The sequence below is a fragment of the Papio anubis genome, chromosome 14, assembly GCF_008728515.1.
Source record: "Papio anubis isolate 15944 chromosome 14, Panubis1.0, whole genome shotgun sequence".
Lineage (NCBI taxonomy): Eukaryota > Metazoa > Chordata > Mammalia > Primates > Cercopithecidae > Papio > Papio anubis.
In genome coordinates this window covers 94754634-94771392 of record NC_044989.1, presented here as the reverse complement: position 1 = coordinate 94771392, position 16759 = coordinate 94754634, and the positions used below count along the sequence as shown (strand labels likewise).

General features: G+C 39.0%; 1 long non-coding RNA gene across 1 annotated transcript; it reads right to left on the bottom strand.

Moving 5' to 3' along the window:
* Window positions 1-428: 428 nt before the first annotated feature.
* LOC110741115 lies at window positions 429-1902 on the bottom strand. The gene is made up of 2 exons (XR_002516830.2): window positions 828-1902; window positions 429-485 (listed from the first exon to the last, which is right to left on the bottom strand). It is a non-coding gene; the product is annotated as an uncharacterized LOC110741115 (long non-coding RNA).
* Between the last annotated feature and the right edge of the window lie 14857 nt (window positions 1903-16759).

The window sequence follows — 16759 nt, the reverse complement described above, 5'->3', positions numbered from 1 at the left end:
TCATAAGACCTCCTTTTTCCTATTGTTTTAATTGGATTTTTTAGCTCTGGGCAGAACCCACACCAAATCCTGGGTTTTCAGAAATGGAGAATGATTATGAGGCTAGTCCATGTGATGCTTTCACAGTGCACTTAAAAAAAAAAAAAGTATTTTCCAAACAAAGACATTCCTAAGTGTCTAAATTACACTTTTTTCTTAAAAACCCTAGAGTATCTTCTGTTGCAATTGCTATTAATAAAGAAAACAGAATTCAGTCAACTGAGATGAAAAAAACCTTTGCTCAAAAAGACAAGGTCCTAGGAGACAAATGAAAATAAATACATGAAAGCCTATAAATACAAATTGAACACATACATGTACACATCTTGGATGTTAGCTTTTAATTGAAGTGACTTTTAACCACTGAGCTCCTGAAAACATTATTTTTCCTTCCAAGAGGCCTCTCAGCAGGAATGGACCCAATACTTCCCATTTTCAAGTTTACACTGCATTAAAAGGAGGAAACAGATACATAAATAAGTGGAGACAAATTTCAGACAAACACAAGGGGGAGTGCACTCCGGCAAAACAGACTCAAAACCAACTCAAAACCGGATCTCAAGTAAAATGCAAAGTGGGCCTACGGATGAGCCTGATTGCTTCCCTTGGTGGTACCGGACAAATGGCTTAACAAGCCCAGATAGGAAAACAATAGGCTCCCAGCATATAATCCGGTTAACTCACCTTTTGAGCATGTCTGCTCCTGATCTCTGATCTTCCCCAGTAGTGAAAGGGACATGCAATTTTGTGCATGGGACAGCTTTTGAGAGGTTCCTGGGAAATCTCACCGACAGCTGCTAGGATCCTCCTGAAGACTGTCTCATTGCAAGCTGCTGGCTACTGAGCACAGCACCATCCCAGTCTCTTCCGGCTGGCTCACTGAATTTGTTCCTGGAGCCAACTGAGGGCTGGGCTGCTATTTCTCTGGCATAATAGAGACGTAGATGAACTGGGGAGGAAGAGAGTTTTTATTTCTGTAACCAGTTACATTCAGACGGCCTGGAAATTATCACCAAACCAACTCAAAATTACAAAGTTTTTCAGAACTTCTATACCTTCTAAGCTGTATATCTACATGTAAGTGTGCATTCATCTAAAGACATAAGTCATTAACATCTTTTAATTTATAACTAAGGTCTGAGTCCTGAAGACCCTCTTCTGGAGCCTCAGGAATTTTGCTTAATTTACATGGGTCTAGGTGCTGGGTGATTGCCCTTATCTTGTCTCCTGGTAAATCACTGAGATTTTGGAAGTTCCTTCAGACTTCCAATAAACTTGTTTGTGAAGGCCTGGAGAGTTTCTTCAGACTCCCAGTAAGACCTGTATAATCCTAAATGGTTAATGTTAAGAATTCCTTCATTATTTTGTCATTCTTTAAGGGCCAGAAAAGGCCTAGGCAAAACTCTTCCCAGGCTTTTGTGACATTCCAGCCTTTGCATAAGGGCACTGGTTTCTTTTTTAAGCTTTTAATATTTAATTTAAACACTCATTGAATACTGAGACAGTTGTGATGGAGGCCTGCATTAGTGAACCCTGGCCTGCCACATGGCCTCCCATGAAAAGCAAATGAGAACACCAGTTTTCCCATACCATTCACATGCCAGCAATGAATATTATCAATGTTATTTAATTTTTCCTAATCTGAAAGTCAAAAATATTTACTCATTTTTGCTTTGTGTGCATATTTTTTGTTTTACTGGTATTATTGTGCACCATTCCTGCTTTGGAGTTTCTGTGCATGTGGGTGCAAGTGTGTGTAAAGAATTTGCCTGTTCACACCCGTTACCTCTACCCTTTGGAGATGGTCCTCTTTTATATATTGATTTATACAGTACAAATATGTTTATATATTATATTTATCAGTGTGAATACATTTAATTTCACCTAATTTTCTTTCTTTATATTTTAACTTTGTTTATCCTACACATTATCGTGCAAACAATTTTCTTTTTTCAAATTTTCAGAATTTAAAATCAGATTCTAAAATCATTTTCTTTTATGGCTTTGAGTATTTATTTCAAGATTAAGAAAACAGAGGGGGGCGGAGCACGATGGCCGAATAGGAACAGCTCCAGTCTCCAACTCCCAGCGCGAGCGACACAGAAGACTGGTGATTTCTGCATTTTCAACTGAGGTACTGGGTTCATCTCACTAGGGAGTGCCGGACAATCCGTGCTGGTCAGCTGCTGCAGCCCGACCAGCAAGAGCTGAAGCAGGGCGAGGCATCACCTCACCTGGGAAGTGCAAGGGGAAAGGGAATCCCTTTTCCTAGCCAGGGGAACTGAGACACACAACACCTGGAAAATTGGGTAACTCCCACCCCAATACTGCGCTTTAAGCAAACAGGCACTCCAGGAGCGTATATCCCACACCTTGCCGGGAGGGTCCCACGCCCACAGAGCCTCCCTCATTGCTAGCACAGCAGTCAGCCATCTAACCGAAAGGCAGCAGCGAGGCTGGGGGAGGGGTGCCCGCCATTGCTGAGGCTTAAGTAGGTAAACAAAGCCGCTGGGAAGCTCGAACTGGGTGGAGCTCACAGCAGCTCAAGGAAACCTGCCTGTCTCTGTAGACTACACCTCTGGGGACAGGGCACAGATAACAACAAAAGCAGCAGAAACCTCTGCAGACAACAAAAGCAGCAGAAACCTCTGCAGACGCAAACGACTCTGTCTGACAGCTTTGAAGAGAGCAGTGGATCTCCCAACACGGAGGTTGAGATCTCAGAAGGGACAGACTGCCTGCTCAAGTGGGTCCCTGACCCCTGAGTAGCCTAACTGGGAGACATCCCCCACAAGGGGCAGACTGACACCTCACACCTCACAGAGTGGAGTACACCCCTGAGATGAAGCTTCCAAAGCAAGAATCAGACAGGTACACTCGCTGTTCAGAAATATTCTATCTTCTGCAGCCTCTGCTGCTGATACCCAGGCAAACAGGGTCTGGAGTGGACCTCAAGCAATCTCCAACAGACCTACAGCTGAGGGTCCTGACTGTTAGAAGGAAAACTATCAAACAGGAAGGACACCTACACCAAAACCCCATCAGTACGTCCCCATCATGAAAGACCAGAGGCAGATAAAACCACAAAGATGGGGAAAAAGTAGGGCAGAAAAGCTGGAAATTCAAAAAATAAGAGCGCATCTCCCCCGGCAAAGGAGCGCAGCTCATCGCCAGCAACGGATCAAAGCTTGACAGAGAATGACTTTGACAAGATGAGAGAAGAAGGCTTCAGTCCATCAAACTTCTCAGAGCTAAAGGAAGAATTACGTGCCCAGTGCAAAGAAACTAAAAATCTTGAAAAAAGAGTGGAAGAATTGATGGCTAGAGTAATTAATGCAGAGAAGGTCATAAACGAAATGAAAGAGCTGAAAACCATGACACGAGAAATACATGACAAATGCACAAGCTTCAGAAACCGACTCGATCAACTGGAAGAAAGAGTATCAGCGATTGAGGATCAAATGAATGAAATGAAGTGAGAAGAGAAATCTAAAGAAAAAAGAAGAAAAAGAAATGAACAAAGCCTACAAGAAATATGGGATTATGTAAAAAGACCAAATCTACGTCTGATTGGGGTGCCTGAAAGTGAGGGGGAAAATGGAACCAAGTTGGAAAACACTCTTCAGGATATCATCCAGGAGAACTTCCCCAACCTAGTAGGGCAGGCCAACATTCAAATCCAGGAAATACAGAGAATGCCACAAAGATACTCCTCGAGAAGAGCAACTCCAACACACATAATTGCCAGATTCACCAAAGTTGAAATGAAGGAAAAAATCTTAAGGGCAGCCAGAGAGAAAGGTCGGGTTACCCACAAAGGGAAGCCCATCAGACTCACAGCAGATCTCTCGGCAGAAACTCTACAAGCCAGAAGAGAGTGGGGGCCAATATTCAACATTCTTAAAGAAAAGAATTTTAAACCCAGAATTTCATATCCAGCCAAACTAAGTTTCATAAGTGAAGGAGAAATAAAATCCTTTACAGATAAGCAAATGTTTAGAGATTTTGTCACCACCAGGCCTGCCTTACAAGAGACCCTGAAGGAAGCACTCAACATGGGAAGGAACAACTGGTACCAGCCATTGCAAAAACATGCCAAAATGTAAAGACCATTGAGGCTAGGAAGAAACTGCATCAACTAACGAGCAAAATAACCAGTTAATATCATAATGGCAGGATCAAGTTCACACATAACAATATTAACCTTAAATGTAAATGGACTAAATGCTCCAATTAAAAGACACAGACTGGCAAACTGGATAAAGAGTCAAGACCCATCAGTCTGCTGTATTCAGGAGACCCATCTCACACGCAGAGACATACATAGGCTCAAAATAAAGGGATGGAGGAAGATTTACCAAGCAAATGGAGAACAAAAGAAAGCAGGGGTTGCAATACTAGTCTCTGATAAAACAGACTTTAAACCATCAAAGATCAAAAGAGACAAAGAAGGCCATTACATAATGGTCAAGGGATCAATTCAACAGGAAGAGCTAACTATCCTAAATATATATGCACCCAATACAGGAGCACCCAGATTCATAAAGCAAGTCCTTAGAGACTTACAAAGAGACTTAGACTCCCATACAATAATAAAGGGAGACTTCAACACTCCACTGTCCACATTAGACAGATCAACGAGACAGGAAATTAACGAGAATATCCAGGAATTGAACTCATCTCTGCAGCAAGCAGACCTAATAGACATCTATAGAACTCTCCACCCCAAATCAACAGAATATACATTCTTCTCAGCACCACATCGCACTTATTCCAAAATTGACCACATAATTGGAAGTAAAGCACTCCTCAGCAAATGTACAAGAACAGAAATTATAACAAACTGTCTCTCAGACCACAGTGCAATCAAACTAGAACTCAGGACTAAGAAACTCAATCAAAACCGCTCAACTACATGGAAACTGAACAACCTGCTCCTGAATGACTACTGGGTACATAACGAAATGAAGACAGAAAGAAAGATGTTCTTTGAAACCAATGAGAACAAAGACACAACATACCAGAATCTCTGGGACACATTTCAAGCAGTGTGTAGAGGGAAATTTATAGTAGTAAATGCCCACAAGAGAAAGCTGGAAAGATCTAAAATTGACACTCTAACATCACAATTAAAAGAACTAGAGAAGCAAGAGCAAACACATTCAAAAGCTAGCAGAAGGCAAGAAATAACTAAGATCACAGCAGAACTGAAGGAGATAGAGACACAAAAAACCCTCCAAAAAATCAATGAATCCAGGAGTTGGTTTTTTGAAAAGATCAACAAAATTGACAGACCGCTAGCAAGACTAATAAAGAACAAAAGAGAGAAGAATCAAATAGATGCAATAAAAAATGATAAAGGGGATATCACCACCGACCCCATAGAAGTACAAACTACCATCAGAGAATACTATAAACACCTCTATGCAAATAAACTAGAAAATCTGGAAGAAATGGATAATTTCCTGGACACTTACACTCTTCCAAGACTAAACCAGGAAGAAGTTGAATCCCTGAATAGACCAATAGCAGGCTCTGAAATTGAGGCAATAATTAATAGCCTACCAACCAAAAAAAGTCCAGGACCAGATGGATTCACAGCTGAATTCTACCAGAGGTACAAGGAGGAGCTGGTACCATTCCTTCTGAAACTATTCCAATCAATAGAAAAAGAGGGAATTCTCCCTAACTCATTTTATGAGGCCAACATCATCTTGATACCAAAGCCTGGCAGAGACACAACAAAAAAAGAGAATTTTAGACCAATATCCCTGATGAACATCGATGCAAAAATCCTCAATAAAATACTGGCAAATCGGATTCAGCAACACATCAAAAAGCTTATCCACCATGATCAAGTGGGCTTCATCCCTGGGATGCAAGGCTGGTTCAACATTCACAAATCAATAAACATAATCCAGCATACAAACAGAACCAAAGACAAGAACCACATGATTATCTCAATAGATGCAGAAAAGGCTTTTGACAAAATTCAACAGCCCTTCATGCTAAAAACGCTCAATAAATTCGGTATTGATGGAACGTACCTCAAAATAATAAGAGCTATTTATGACAAACCCACAGCCAATATCATACTGAATCGGCAAAAACTGGAAAAATTCCCTTTGAAAACTGGCACAAGACAGGGATGCCCTCTCTCACCACTCCTATTCAACATATTGTTGGAAGTTCTGGCTAGGGCAATCAGGCAAGAGAAAGAAATCAAGGGTATTCAGTTAGGAAAAGAAGAAGTCAAATTGTCCCTGTTTGCAGATGACATGACTGTATATTTAGAAAACCCCATTGTCTCAGCCCAAAATCTCCTTAAGCTGATAAGCAATTTCAGCAAAGTCTCAGGATACAAAATTAATGTGCAAAAATCACAAGCATTCTTATACACCAGTAACAGACAAACAGAGAGCCAAATCATGAATGAACTTCCATTCACAATTGCTTCAAAGAGAATAAAATACCTAGGAATCCAACTTACAAGGGATGTAAAGGACCTCTTCAAGGAGAACTACAAACCACTGCTCAGTGAAATAAAAGAGGACACAAACAAATGGAAGAACATACCATGCTCATGGATAGGAAGAATCAATATCGTGAAAATGGCCATACTGCCCAAGGTTATTTATAGATTCAATGCCATCCCCATCAAGCTACCAATGAGTTTCTTCACAGAATTGGAAAAAACTGCTTTAAAGTTCATATGGAACCAAAAAAGAGCCCGCATCTCCAAGACAATCCTAAGTCAAAAGAACAAAGCTGGAGGCATCACGCTACCTGACTTCAAACTATACTACAAGGCTACAGTAATCAAAACAGCATGGTACTGGTACCAAAACAGAGATATAGACCAATGGAACAGAACAGAGTCCTCAGAAATCATACCACACATCTACAGCCATCTGATCTTTGACAAACCTGAGAGAAACAAGAAATAGGGAAAGGATTCCCTATTTAATAAATGGTGCTGGGAAAATTGGCTAGCCATAAGTAGAAAGCTGAAACTGGATCCTTTCCTTACTCCTTATACGAAAATTAATTCAAGATGGATTAGAGACTTAAATGTTAGACCTAATACCATAAAAACCCTAGAGGAAAACCTAGGTAGTACCATTCAGGACATAGGCATGGGCAAAGACTTCATATCTAAAACACCAAAAGCAATGGCAACAAAAGCCAAAATTGACAAATGGGATCTAATTAAACTAAAAAGCTTCTGCACAGCAAAAGAAACTACCATCAGAGTGAACAGGCAACCTACAGAATGGGAGAAAATTTTTTCAATCTACTCATCTGACAAAGGGCTAATATCCAGAACCTACAAAGAACTCAAACAAATTTACAAGAAAAAAACAAACAACCCCATCAAAAAGTGGGCAAAGGATATGAACAGACATTTCTCAAAAGAAGACATTCATACAGCCAACAGACACATGAAAAAATGCTCATCATCACTGGCCATCAGAGAAATGCAAATCAAAACCACAATGAGATACCATCTCACACCAGTTAGAATGGCAATCATTCAAAAGTCAGGAAACAACAGGTGCTGGAGAGGATGTGGAGAAATAGGAACACTTTTACACTGTTGGTGGGATTGTAAACTAGTTCAACCATTATGGAAAACAGTATGGCGATTCCTCAAGGATCTAGAACTAGATGTACCATATGACCCAGCCATCCCATTACTGGGGATATACCCAAAGGATTATAAATCATGCTGCTATAAAGACACATGCACATGTATGTTCATTGTGGCACTATTCACAATAGCAAAGACTTGGAATCAACCCAAATGTCCATCAGTGACAGACTGGATTAAGAAAATGTGGCACATATACACCATGGAATCCTATGCAGCCATAAAAAAGGATGAGTTCATGTCCTTTGTAGGGACATGGATGCAGCTGGAAACCATCATTCTTAGCAAACTATCACAAAAACAGAAAACCAAACACCGTATGTTCTCACTCATAGGTGGGAACTGAACAATGAGATCACTTAGACTCAGGAAGGGGGACATCCCACACCGGGGCCTATCATGGGGAGGGGGGAGGGGAGAGGGATTGCATTGAGAGTTATACCTGATGTAAATGACGAGTTGTTGGGTGCTGATGAGTTGATGGGTGCAGCACAGCAACATGGCACAAGTATACATATGTAACAAACCTGCACATTATGCACATGTACCCTAGAACTTAAAGTATAAAAAAAAAAAAGAATTAGATTGGTATTAGACTTTGACAGCAATGCTTTATGATACAAGAAAATCATGTATTTCAGATGTTCATAGAATAAAGAATTTCTATATGAGTCACTGTGAAAAAAAAAAAAGAATATTATGTCAGCATTATAATAAAATGAAAAAAATGGGTCAAAAACAAAATAAATAAAGGCCATGTTCATGTTAAAAAAAAATGAATGAGTATGAACTATTTATCAGCTATCTTAGCAGAATTTACACAGGGATGAAATGCTGAGTAGTGTATAAAATGTGATCTTCTTTTTGCAAAATAAACCATAAACATGTACATATACACCTTACTCACATGTCAATTACCTTTGGAAATACCCTCACAGAAGCCCCCGGAAACAATGCTTCACCAGCCATCTAGGCATCCCTCAATCCAGCCAGATTGACACATAAAGCTAACCATCACAATATGTAAATATAAATATTTGTAGATATATTTATAAGGATAGATGTAAAATATTTATATTTGATTATATGTATGGATGTGGAGATGTACAAATGAAGGCCACCAATATATTATTGGTGATTTTCTTTGCATGGTGAGATTTCCAGTGATTACCACTTCTGCATATATATCTTGATATATTCCTAATTTTTGAGACAATATATAGTAATTACACTATTTACGCTAGTGAAAATCTAGTATTTACACTGTTCCTAGTGTTTATTTTATCTTTGAAAATTCTTTTACTTTGACTGCCTTGAAGTCGTGTACAGTCTGTGCAGTTCACTACAGGTCCTACCATACCTACCCCCTCCCACAATAATTTTACCAGTTTGTGCTTAAAATATTTTAGTTTATTCCCTGCTGTACACCCTTGCTTATTTTTAATTATGTGATTTCCCAAATTCAGAGAAATATGTAACAAACTCTACCATGAAACAAAAGATTTATTAAACTATCAATTTTTACTTTGAATGATTTAATCCAATGCACTTTACTATGCAAATATTCATGTTTGTTACATCTCTTGTATTAAAAACTCTGAACATTAAAAAGGATTTAAATATTTTTTAATAATATCAGAGTTTTGGGTAGAAAAGACTTAATATTGAAATTTGTCATTCAATTCCACTTAAATTAGCCAATTTAATTGAAATGTTATTATGATTTCTTTTTTGTTGTTACTTTTTCTTTTCTGTCTTTCTTTTTTCTGGGGTGAAGTATTCCTTTTCTTATTTTTTTAAAATATGACAAAGCAATACTTTATTAATAAACATATAAGAATAGATGAGGAAAAAAGAAGAGTCCCACCAACTCTTCCTCACACACTGCCTAGGACTGCCTTCTCCAAACTAGTATAAAAAAAAGACACTGGGGACATGCAGATAAGCCTCACCCCAGACCTCAGGAACCTCAGTCTTTACAAAAAATCTATTCAGGAAAATCAATGGTGATTTTCAAGAAATCAATGGTGGGGCAGCAACTTTCCTGGGGGTAGGACTCCATCTCTCAGGAAAGTGTACTTTTCTCACCTGGGTTGTTATTTTTAATTCTTTTTGTTGTTTATTTGCTTTTTTCCAAACACAGATTTACCTAAAATTATAGCCCTGTCACTTTCTGAGAGGTGAATTTTCGTCCACAGCATTTTCCCTCTTCACTCCAGGAGGAAGGAGGAAGTCAGTGGGAGGCCCCATCAGATCCACTGCCCACAGCCCACACATCTATTCACAAGCATCAACGTGCTCTGCCTCCTCAGGAGAAGGTAAACAATTCTTTAGTCCCTTTGTAGTCACACACGGTTGAGCTTATTTCCACCAATGATGAAATCCTGTAAGTCCTCCAGGTAACTGAGTGTGGGGAGTCTGGCTTCCCCTGAAAACACTTCTATTATGGAGAGTGATAAATGATCCCTGCAGGTGTCCAAGTGGTAAGTCAATACACTCCAGCAGGTGTTCCCTCTGTAACTGGGCCAGCAGGTAAGGCAGCTGGGACCCTTAACTAGTTCTTTCTCTGTGGACAACTTGGGTCTGTAATATTAACCAGAGCACATGTTCCCATCACCACTACCAAAACATTTAATCCATAACATGCTCAAGGCCGAATAAATGCCAGTGAGCAATTATTTGTCTGCAGAAGAGTCTCTGAGCCGGTCTCATCATTGGAATTCTTGTCCTCTACAAACGATTCTCCAACAACAACCAGTATGTGTTCTGTGTTAATTGGGTTAGGACGTCAACACATCAGTAAAATTTCCAGCTTTGATCCAAACATTATTGTGGTCCCTTTGTCAAAAAATGAAGTTAAAAAATGCCTTTTCGACATCCTTGTGCTGGCAGACTAATCTGGCTGACTTCATCGGCATTATTGGTAATCATTTGCCTAAGTCAAAATTATTTCAATTTATATGAAACACTTCCTAGATTCTACCAAAACTTACTCGTTCATCACCACTAGAGGCAGCCATTACCATTTTTACTGATGGATCCAGTAATGGAGAGGCAGGGTATGTAGGACCAAAAAATAAAGTCATTTCTACTCCACACACTTCTGCTCAAAAAGCTGAGTTGTTTGCTGTTCTCTATGCATTACAAGATTTTGATCAGCCTCTTAATATTGTCTCTGACTCAGTTTATGTATTCCATGCCACTAAGGCAATAGAAACAACTACCATCAAAAATATTACTGATGCTAATCTGGTTTCCTTGTTCTCTTTATTACAAAAAACTGTCAGAAACCAAAACCACCCTTTTTTCCTCACTCACATTCGATCTCATACTAATTTGCCTGGACCTTTATCCAGTGGTAATCATAAAGTTGATATTCTAGTTTCTCTAGCCATTACAGATGCAGAACAATTTCATCAACTCACTCATACTAATGCCTCAGGTCTTAAACATAAATATTCTCTCAGTTGGAAACAAGCTAAACAAGTTATACAACACTGTTCTCAATGTCAGGTTCTTGTCTTAGCCACATGATCTCCCAGAGTTAATCCCTGAGGCCTTTCTCCTAATGTTATCTGGCAAATGGATGTTACTCATGTTCCTTCTTTTGGAAAATTGGTTTATGTGCCTGTCACAGTTGACACATTTTTCAATTTCATCTGGGGCTTCCTGTCAACCAGAGAAGCCACTTCTCATGTTTAAAAACATGTGTTTTCATGTTTTTTGGTTATGGGAATTCCCGGTGAGCTCAAAACAGACAATGGCTCAGCATACTGCAGTAAAGCTTTTAAAATTTTTCTTAATCAGTGGCGTATTAACATATTACTGGCATTCCTTATAACCCACAAGGTCAAGCTATTGTACAGAGAAGTAACAGAACTTTAAAATTACAATTACTTAAACAAAAAGAGGGGGATAAAGAGTTGTCTACCCTCCACATACAACTAAACTTGGCATTGCTCACGTTAAATTTTCTTAATATTCCTAAATCTAATTCTGTTACTACTGCCAAAAAACAATTGTCTGGTAACCGTCCCACAGTAAACCAAGGAAGGAAAATTTGGTGGAAAGATGTTCAATCTAATGTATGGTCAAAAGTTTCTATTTTAACATGGGGAAGAGGCTATGCTTGTGTTTCCCCACGTGAACATCAATCTCCTGTTTGGATTCCTACTAGACACCTGAAATTGTGTCCTGAAGATGCATGCAACAACGAGATGGAGAAATTTGCTGAAAAGAGGCCACTGCAAAAAACAACTAACACATCCAACCATCAAAAAAAAGAAAAAAACCACGCTAACTCCTTTACAACAGACAATCCAGTCAGCCATCCTGAACAACTTGTCTCCAGCGATCCAGATTCAGCTCAATCTCTGCCTCCTCCTGATGACATTGATCCTTCTACTCTCTGTCACTCCAGACTGTTAAAAACTATATATATAGGGCCTATATTTCTTTTCCTCCTCTTATTCGAGCCATGACATGGATGGACATTCCTGTCGAGGTCTATGTTAATGATAGTATTTGGATGCCTGGTTCTGTAGATGATCATTGTCCTTCCCAACCTTCAGAAGAAGGAACCCCTGTCAATATCACTGTAGGTTTTAGGCATCCACCTTTGTGCCTGGGACCCACTAATGGATGTCTCTTATCAGATATTCAAACTTTGGTGGTCTCACTACCATCTGTTCACTCTGTCCCTCTTTTGGGACACTTGGTATCAGGGCTCTCATTAAAACCTCTAAGGCAGATCAAAATAGGAATCGCTGATTATATTCACACATCCCAATATAAGCCTTTAGGACCTGCGTGTCCTCTCAATTTGTCTTCAAATGCTGACAAATTAATATGGAAGGATTGTGTTAGTCCAGAAGGAACTGTGTTATTTAATTCTTCTCACTACACCATTGTTGACTGGGCTCCCAAATATCATATTACTAATGATTGCGCTCAAGGTCATAGAGATTGCCAACATTTTCTCTATGATATTACTTATCAAAAAAGTAGTGATAACCCTCCCCTATTATATTGTAGATTTAACTCCTTTTCTTCTTGTAAGTGGAAAGGGGCAGGGGTTGCCCCTCCAAAGAAAAGGCTCGTTGTTCCCCATTTAGGACCTGAACATTCAGAATTATGGAGATTAACTCTAGCTATGACTGGTATGAGAGGTTGAGGTGGAGAAAGCGTTATAAGTAAATCCACCTGTCATCTCAAAAACCAAGACAACAGATTGATTTACACTACTATTTCCACACAGTCAAAAATATCACTATGGCAATCATCAAAAGGTCAATTCAAAGATGGGACAGTAAAGATTATGAGGATTTATACCCCCCCATTACTAATGTCCCCCCAGCACCTCTCATACAACCTATTCCCCCCACCCCACATTCACAAAAAAGAGTACCATCCCAAAGTATGTAAACTTTCTATATGGAGTCCAACAAAACTATACCACTTAAAAGTTGTGTTAAACCACCATACATGTTATTAGTAGGAAAGATGCATATTAATTCAAAAACCAACATAATTACCTGTATTAATCGTTACTTGTATACTTGTATTGACTCATTGTTTAATCAATATCATTGTATTTTAATGGTCAGAGCCAGAGAAGGTATTTGGCTCCCCACAGCCTTACATAGGCTTTGGGAATCTTCCCCTTCTATCCATGTTATTAATAACATTCTACAGAAAATTCTTAAAAGGAGTAAATGATTTGTTTTTATATTAATTGCAGTAATAACGGGCTTGATTGCTGTTACGGGGACTGCTGCTACTGCTGGAGTTGGTGTTGCATTACATCAGTCTATTCAAACTGCTCATTTTGTGGATAAATGGCAAAAAAAAAAAAGAAAAAGAAAAAAAAATTCTACCCAGATGTGGAATTCTCAGGTATTGATCAAAAATTGACCAATCAAATTAATGATCTAAGACAAACTGCTATATGGATGGGAAATAGAATTATGAGTTTAGAACATAGATGGCAAATGCAATGTGATTGGAATACTTCTGATGTTTATATAACTCCATTTCAATATAATGAGTCTGTTCACAATTGGGAATCAGTAAAACGTCATTTACAAGGAAGTGAAGACAATTTAAGTTTAGACATAAGCAAGCCAAAAGAAGAGATTTTTGAGGCCTCTCAAGCACACTTAACTGCTTTACCCGGTGCTGAAGTTTTAGACGGTATATCTGAGGGGTTATCTAATCTCAATCCCATTCAATGAGTAAAATCTTTGGGAGGATCCACTATCATTATTTTTATTCTGTGTATCATTTGTGCTATTGGCTCATTGTTCATGTGTAAAATTGGAAAAAATATTCTTCAATCCAATTGTGATCAGCGCCACACCATAGCAATGGTTCATTTAACCATTGCTATGCTTCATTTAAATCATACAAAAGGGGGAGATGTAGGGAGACCCCCTGAAACTATTGCTACAGAATAAAAGATGAAATGTTCCTGATTATTGTAAATACAAAATTGCATACAGGATTGTGTAAAGACAACGCCAGGTTGGACTGCAAGAATGAGCCAACAGCGTGTGATATGCTCCCCGTTTCAGAGAGCCTATGAATGAACGTGCAGTCAGGGAGGTTTCACATCACCAAGATTCCTATCCCAGAAAAGCAGATGTTCATAGCTCTGGGAATGGAATGCAACCCTTGTGGAGTACCTATAAATGGACACATGAGGGGCGCCTGTTCATATGCATAAGATAGGGCTATAAACGCCCCTATCTTGCCACAGCTCTTCTAGGCCTCTTTAGGGTGAATGCATACTCCCTTCTGAGAATTTCTGGACTAACCGGTTGTCTAGCTTCACATCCTGTTTCTATGGATTGTTTGTAACCAGCTTTTGCTGCAACTGTTACTGCTGATTAATATCTTGCTAATCATACGTTATGGAAAGACTGTGTTTGTGTTCTAATGCTCTTTTAGAAATTACTGATGCACACATTATATTGTAAATTCTTATCTCTGTATACTGTACTTCTGCATACAGATGTTATGTTAAAGAATTACTTCATCCCCATGTGACCATCTCACCTCATAATCAAATGACCCTAAATCCCTCACTAACCTACCCCTGCCCTCACTAAACTTAATAATAAATGCTGGTATATCCAGTGCATTGGCGGCATCGCGGGACCAGAAGGCGGTGACCCCCTGGACTCACCTTTCACTATCTTGTGTGTGTCTATTATTTCTCGACCTGCCAATCCACCTGGGAACAAAGAAAGAGCCCCGTTGCATTGCAGTCTGCTGGCCAGTTCCCGCAACACTCTGCCCAGTGGAAATCAGAATCTTGATTTTAAGAAAGAGATCTAAACCCTTCAAAGGACCCCCCTTGAGTTAGAATAAAACCCAAATTCTCTCACAGTCCCAAAGCCTCCTTGATCTCTACCTACATTTCTGATCTCATTTGAACCACTCACCCCTGATGACCACACGGGCTCAAGTCCCCTGTTGCCTCCAGGAGCAGGTCAAGCCCCAGGTCTTAGAACTGGAACTCCCTCTGCCTGGTATTCCCTTTCCAAGGGTCTTCTCTAGCCTGGCTCCTTCAGGTCTAAATTCACCTACTTCAGAGAGCATGTTCCCAATTTCTTGGCCACCACCCCATTTATTTTCATAACGAACTATCCCTTTTGTCATAGCATAGCGTCAGCTGCAATCTTGTTTATTATTTTATTATATGTCTCCTCATACCTGATTGGAAAAAACAACTCCCAACAGTTAAGCTATTTGTTGAGCGGATGGATAGTGGGTGGGTGGATGGATGGATGGATGGATGGACGGATGGGAGGATGGATGGATGGATGGATGGATGGAGATGGATGGTTGGATGGTTGGATGGTTGGATGGTTGGGAAGCTGGATAGACAAATGAGAACCACCTACCTACCTATAGAGTTCAGACCAAAAAAAGAAACTCCATAGTTATCTTGTCTGGAATTATCGAAGTAAGTGCCTGTAGTCTGTATTTCATTCCACAGTAACCATAGACTCACTTATGATTTTCATATGTTGTTGTGGTTTTCTAATGACCAAAGGACACAGACTGCCATTCATATCTTTTGGTCATTTCCTCTTTAGGATTTCATCCCTACCATTGGCTGGGTCCAGTTACGGGTACCAAGGCATTTGTACATGGGCAGCATAATCAATACAATTTTTTAAGTTTTATTGCTGATTCACAATTAAAGACACATCTTTTAGATAACCATCATTGAAATTCCAAATGTGGGCCTCAAAAGTTGAATATTCATAGTGTCACTGAAAGTCTGGAACATAAAATTTCTAGAAATCACCAAAAAAAGAAAATATACTATTTCTCTGACTTCACCTTTTTCTCATAGAACAAATAGAAATGTGGAGCAAATTGACATCAAATGCATAGTATTTAAAAATTTAAAGTTTTATAGCTTAGAGCAAGCATCTTTAGGAGATACTTGATTTAACAACATTTTAAAATGTGTTAATATACATATATATGACTTGGTGAACTTCTAAGATTATAGATTAACAGATAAAATTTTGAAGTTCAGTTTATTTTGATAATTATATATTTGCTAATTTAACTTCTTTCAAAGTCATTGCTTCAAGATCTGGAAAGCCCAATAGACCAAATATTCCGTATATTTAAAATGAACCTCCTGGCATTGAACCACATTAACTTCCTTTACATTAAGATCTCTCCACCATAGGAACAATCATGTTGACCTCAACTGCCTGGGTTCCCAAATTAGCTGTGTAACTCTAGGTGGATTATTGAAGCTCTCTAGGCCTTACATTTCTCACCTGTAAAACGGGGGCAAAAAATGATATATCTACTTGGCAGAACTATAGTAAGGATTTTGACATCACAAAAGATAAGTAAAGCACTTAGAAATTGTGCACAATATATATTAGCCTTTAATGACGGTTTGCTATTTATTGTTTGGTTTATTTCATTTGGGATCCCACAGGTCTTTGCATGGTAACTACCATAAGTGAATAAAAATTAACAATTATTATCATTAATGTTAAACCATTAATTAATATTCATGAGGCTTCATTTTAA